This window comes from Natator depressus, chromosome 8 (assembly GCF_965152275.1).
Source record: "Natator depressus isolate rNatDep1 chromosome 8, rNatDep2.hap1, whole genome shotgun sequence".
Classification (NCBI taxonomy): Eukaryota; Metazoa; Chordata; order Testudines; family Cheloniidae; genus Natator; species Natator depressus.
Window position 1 is genome coordinate 412,820 of NC_134241.1, and position 6,738 is coordinate 419,557.

A 6,738-nucleotide genomic window follows, 5' to 3' on the forward strand; every position below is an offset into this window, starting at 1 on the left:
TAGCCCCCATTAGTTAATGGTTGGTTTATGTCTTGCAGCAGGAGAGTTTATATTATTTATTTGTTTATGATAGTGCTCAGGATGAGGTAGGTACTTTCCAGATATGATGAATTTATATCTTTAATCACTGTGACACTGGCAGACGTGGTGCCAGCTCATGCCAAGTCCCGTAGGCCTCACTGAACACTGACAAGTACATAGCTAGAAACCAGTCTGGCTCTCTTGTGTGCTAGCATTATTAAAATAGATATTAGAGTTAAAAGAATGTGTTTAGTGTTTAGACTTTATGAAATGCTTGTAAGTTGCTGCCTGCATTAATCTCACTTATAATATCTGTATCCTATGTTATAAGGTAATATTTAAGTGTTTACTTTGTAACTATAAAAATGTTTGTTCTAAAACGGTAAACCCCTGCTGCCAGGAGAGAATCATTACTAGTCAAATACTAGTTTACCACAAGAGGTGTTACCTCCTGCCCAACAAAAGAAGACCCATAGACAACAGACAAGCCATTGTGGAACATCAGTGGCAAAAGACACTGTTGATTACTCTCCCCACACCCATGAAGTAGAGACGTGCACAAACCCGCATCTCATCGGCCTGAGGTGTTGAGGAAGGGGATAAGAATCCCTGTCAAGAAAAACTGTTATCGCTATGCTGTTTGGAATTTGGAGAAGGCAATATTTCTAGGCATAAGCAAGGGATCCCGAGTTGCTTCGTTTGGGTTAGCCATAAAGGACATATAGAGTGTGCACATTACAGCAGCTTCTATTACTTTTTGAAACCTAAGACTGTAACTCATTTGTGTGTGTATGTTACCTTGTAAATAACTCTCATTTCTTTTTCCTAGTTAATAAATCTTTAATTAGTTTATTACAGAACTGGCTGCAAGTGTTTTTGGTGAGAAATCTAAGGTACAACTGACCTGGGGTAAGTGACTGGTCCTTTGGGACTGGGAGTAACCTGAATACTGTTGTGATTTTTGGTATAAGGGACCATCTATCACAAAGGCAGGCTTGCCCGGGTAGCAAGATAGACCGGAGTGCCCAAGGGGACTGTCTGTGACTCCATGTTAAGGCAGTTATAGTGTTTTAGGGGTTCATATTTATTACGTGGTTGATGAAATCTAATTATAGAACATACAATTAGTTTGGGGTTTGTGCCCTATTCCATCCTTGATAAGGTGCTCTGAGGTTGGCACTCACACTTGTGAGGCACTTCAAACAGCTTGACAATCATTTAAAAAAAATCCTATTTAATGTAACTGTGGATGCTCTCGGTATTCATATAAACATTTAATCCCTTTTTGAATCCTACAGAGTTTTTGGCCTCTGTTATTTTTGTAGCAGTGTGTTCCACAGATTAATTACATACTATATTACAGTATTTTGGGCATCCCCTTGTTCTTGTATTATGAGAAAAGATGAATAGCAGCACCCACGTTACCTTCTCTATGTAATTCATTATTTTGTACACCTCTAACATGTCTCTTCTTATTCATTGCCTCTAAACTGGACAGTCCAAATCTTTTCAATGACTCCTCAGACAGAAATCTTTCTAGGTCTTTAATATTTGTGTCACCCACTTCTCAATCCTTTCTTTTTCTGTTATACTATGTGTTTCAAAAGACAGCCTGTGGATTAATTTATGATCTTGTCTGAAGTCAGTGGAATGACTGCAATTGATTTCAATGGGCTTTGGATCAGGCCCTAAATGACCAGCGCGTATAATGGCTTTAATGAATCATTGCTGGGTTGTATTACTGGCTTCAGTTAAGTGTAGCACCAAAGACTTCCACCCACAAACGGGTTACCTGAAATAGCTGCATTTTCTTACAGACTGTGACGTGCTTAGCAAGTCTCCATCGTGCATTATTCCTGGCCCGGCAAGTACATTACACCCAAGTAGTGTCACATGTTTCTGTGGAAATTGATGCATGAGGAGCGCTTGGCTGGATTACACAACTTCACTTGTTCAAAGGGCAAAGTCCCCTGAAAGTCTATGACTCTTACCCGATCTGCTTATCGATCATGTGTGGGCCAGTGCTTGAGTCACTTAGTAATTGTGCCCTGACTAATCAAATGATGGCAGTGGATCATCAGACCAGAAAGTTTCCTTCAGTTACATTGTCAAATAAGTTTATTTTAGGTGAAAAGAAGAATTGTGGGTAGAAAAGGAGGCACTAAGGGAAAAAAAATCACTTTTAATCCAAACAGTTCCATCCATGTTTGCCATCTGAAACTTCGACCTCTACCTGAGAAACAAAGACTTAGGGCCATCTTGCAGCAAGGCAACAGGATGGCTCAACACAAATGGGCCCATATCCGTGAAGGTCTTTAGGCATCTAATTACTATTGAAATCACTGGGAGTTAGGCTCCTAAACACTGGGGTTCTCAATTTTGGGGAGCCCAACTTGTGACACATTAATGGGACCCAGTCTTCAAAGGACTGATGCTCAGCACTTTCTGTGTCTCAAATTGTGTTCCCAAAATCATTAGCTTTGAAAAATCATGACCTTTGTGTTTAATTTTAGGTGCCCAAGTTGTGGTCTAAACCCGTTTGGACTGTGGCAGCTAAGTATTACCCTGGTTCCCATGAGCTCCACTGAACATCCAAATAATCCACCCTCCAGGACCGACGTCCAGGTGCTGACATTGATTACCCTAGACCAGAACAGTACAATGAAGGGTAGGTCATTTCAACTTAATATGTAAATACATTTTCTCTTCCTTAATGGTTGCAATGTCTGGCTATTCCTTATTAATCATCCTCAAATGGAATCTGCCCTAATTTTCTTTTCGTATCCTCTCATTTTAGCGTAATCCCCATGGGATTTACTTTAGGCTCATTAATCATGAATTGTACAGTGTAAACATGGCCTGGGCCAGGGGCTTTGGAAAACACAACTATCTTTTCCTCTGGAGTTTCCAAATGCCTTTCAGGGCACAAAAGGAGTCAGCAAGACAAGCTCATTTATGACTTGCCTGATACAACTCTCCAATCTTGTCTGGTGGTTTTCAAACGTAACTGTGAAAAGACAGACATTGTTTCAGATTAGGGGGATGGAGGCAGTTTGCAATGAAATTCAAATAGTTTTGATTTTTTAAAATTTTGGGTGTAAATTGGGTTGCTCATGAAACTCAGGGGACCCTGGTGGCATTGTGGAGGAGATGGTTTAGCAGATTCAGCATCAAGTATGAAATATTTCATACTTTCAAAAATTTCAAGTATGAAATACTGGAAAAATCATGGAGCAGGTCCTCAAAGAATCAATCCTGAAGCACTTACATGAGAGGAAAGTGATCAGGAACAGTCAGCATGGATTCACCAAGGGAAGGTCATGCCTGACTAATCTAATCGCCTTTTATGATGAGATTACTGGTTCTGTGGATGAAGGGAAAGCAGTGGATGTATTGTTTCTTGACTGTAGCAAAGCTTTTGACACGGTCTCCCACAGTATTCTTGTCAGCAAGTTAAGGAAGTATGGGCTGGATGAATGCACTATAAGGTGGGTAGAAAGCTGGCTAGATTGTCGGGCTCAACGGGTAGTGATCAATGGCTCCATGTCTAGTTGGCAGCCGGTGTCAAGTGGAGTGCCCCAGGGGTCAGTCCTGGGGCCGGTTTTGTTCAATATCTTCATAAATGATCTGGAGGATGGTGTGGATTGCACTCTCAGCAAATTTGCGGATGATACTAAACTGGGAGGAGTGGTAGATACGCTGGAGGGGAGGGATAGGATACAGAAGGACCTAGACAAATTGGAGGATTGGGCCAAAAGAAATCTGATGAGGTTCAATAAGGATAAGTGCAGGGTCCTACACTTAGGATGGAAGAATCCAATGCACCGCTACAGACTAGGGACCGAATGGCTAGGCAGCAGTTCTGCGGAAAAGGACCTAGGGGTGACAGTGGACGAGAAGCTGGATATGAGTCACCAGTGTGCCCTTGTTGCCAAGAAGGCCAATGGCATTTTGGGATGTATAAGTAGGGGCATAGCCAGCAGATCGAGGGACGTGATCGTTCCCCTCTATTCGACACTGGTGAGGCCTCATCTGGAGTACTGTGTCCAGTTTTGGGCCCCACACTACAAGAAGGATGTGGATAAATTGGAGAGAGTCCAGCGAAGGGCAACAAAAATGATTAGGGGTCTAGAGCACATGACTTATGAGGAGAGGCTGAGGGAGCTGGGATTGTTTAGTCTGCAGAAGAGAAGAATGAGGGGGGATTTGATAGCTGCTTTCAACTACCTGAAAGGGGGTTCCAAAGAGGATGGCTCTAGACTGTTCTCAATGGTAGCAGATGACAGAACGAGGAGTAATGGTCTCAAGTTGCAATGGGGGAGGTTTAGATTGGATATTAGGAAAAACTTTTTCACTAAGAGGGTGGTGAAACACTGGAATGCGTTACCTAGGGAGGTGGTAGAATCTCCTTCCTTAGAGGTTTTTAAGGTCAGGCTTGACAAAGCCCTGGCTGGGATGATTTAACTGGGAATTGGTCCTGCTTCGAGCAGGGGGTTGGACTAGATGACCTTCTGGGGTCCCTTCCAACCCTGATATTCTATGATTCTATGATTCTATGATACCTGGATTCTGAGGCTCAGATTCCCAGCAAGTGAAGTCTTGATCCTTAATGTTCTCAAGGTAGCTACTTTGAGTATGAGGTAGTTTAATGCAGGTGGGGCTGGGTGGTTGTCTTTTTTCAAGACCTATACAGATGAGGGTGTGTATGATCATTAACAATTCCATGACACTTTTTAATAAAGATAGGTGACATTATCACCATACTCTGTGCACTTGGTCTGTGTGGTATGTCATTTGTCTGTCCACTAGTGATTATGTTTGAGCAGAGGAATAAATGATTCTCAGATCTACCACCACTGAACAGCATACAAAGTGCTTTGGGGTCTTTCTGGACCAGAGGAGCTAGTGTATGTAAATTACTGTATGACATTACAGCTGTTGTGCTAAAAGGAAACTATTCCTTGCTGCCAATATTTCACCCGTCTTGGCAAGCTATAGTGACTAAGAATTTATATATATGCAAAATCCAGGAGTTAGGAACTTCCATAGAGGAGAAACAGAGTGGCAGTAGCTTGTATCACAGACTTAGGATATAGATGGAGTGACCAGAACTGAACACAGTATTCCAAGTGAGGGCATCCCATCCACTTGTATAAAAGCATTAGAATATGTTCAGTATTATTTTCTATCCAATTTTATCCATCCTAAAAACTCGTTTATTGTCCCACCACCATCACTGCACACTAAACAGAGGTTTTCATTGAGTTGAACACAGTGATACTTGGGTCATTTTCCTGACAGGTTACCATTAATTTGGATCCTGGTAAGGCACATGAATAGTTCAGATTATTCCTTCCAATATACAATCCCTTACATTTGTCAACACTGAATTTAATTTGTAATCATATTGCCTACTCACCTAGCTTCATTAGGTCACTCTGCACTTCCTCAGTCTCAATTAACCTAAATAATTTTGTGCAACCTTTGCCAACCCATTAATCACCCCCTTTTCCAGCTCACTGATAAATCTACTAAACACCAGTCCTTGTATGGAACCTCCTTGGGGAACCCCACTGTTAATCTTTTGCCATGATGAAAACTGACCATTTACTGATCCTCTGTTTTCTAGTCATGTCTTTTTCTATCAGTCCTTGCTGTTAGCTGCCCATTGCTGATTTCTGGAAAGGGCCACATCATGTGAGAGTCATGCCATGACCTAATGGAATATGTCATTACTGTTAATGAAGCATGCATACAGACTTTGGGTTACTAATAACTCCAGGACTGATTGTGCAGGAACCTCTTAAGAGTGATGGATCAAAAATTACATCAAGTCTGGTTGCTCTGCTTCAAGAGGAATTATTTAGTGTATTCTAAGAAGTGTAACTAGGAATTAATGGGATGAAGATAAACAAAATGAGTAAGCTGATTATTAGAGAAAGATTTCTGAGCTCTATTCACCTGTGAAACGTGTGGAAGCCCCACCATAGTTTGGGACTTTTCACTCCCACCTGCTCCCTCCTCCAAATATACACAAGGGCATATTTAGTAATGTGGAGAATCTAAAACCTCTCAGTTGAAACCCCTTCTCTAAAAGTATTGAATAGTGATGGCTTGTTTTCATTAGCTTATGGGTTTTTGTAAAGCATTGGGAAGAATGGCTTGTTCCACTGATACTTCAGGTGAATAACCTCTCTTCTTGAACTGGGGAATCTTTATCACCTATTCTGCTTGCAGAGTCCCAGGTCTCAGCCAAGACAGTGATCTTTATCAGAGAAGAAGTATTGTATCTAGAAGTTTCAGATACTCAAAGCACAAACCATGCAGAAAATCTTAGCTGAAGCTGCAAGACAGGCACTTCCAACCACTACTGATGTTGGAGAATGAGGTTTCCCTTCTTCCAACCAATCCTCATTAGTAACCTGCTATTAGTCTGTATGAAATGGAACTAGAATAATAAAACTGAAGGGTCATGTGAATGCCTTCATGTTACGTTAGCAGTACATTATGCTGTAATTATTGATTGCATTTTAATTGTATCAGCCTTTGTAAAAGCATCAAAGGCACTGGGTGGAGGTTTAATGTTAGACGCTGAAGTAAACCGCTGTTGGAAAGTACTCAGAAGCTGCAGGAGGTTGACAGAACAAATATCCAACATTGTCTTCAGCATCTTATTATCTGCACCGCACCAACACAGTGCTAGATACTTCAGTACAG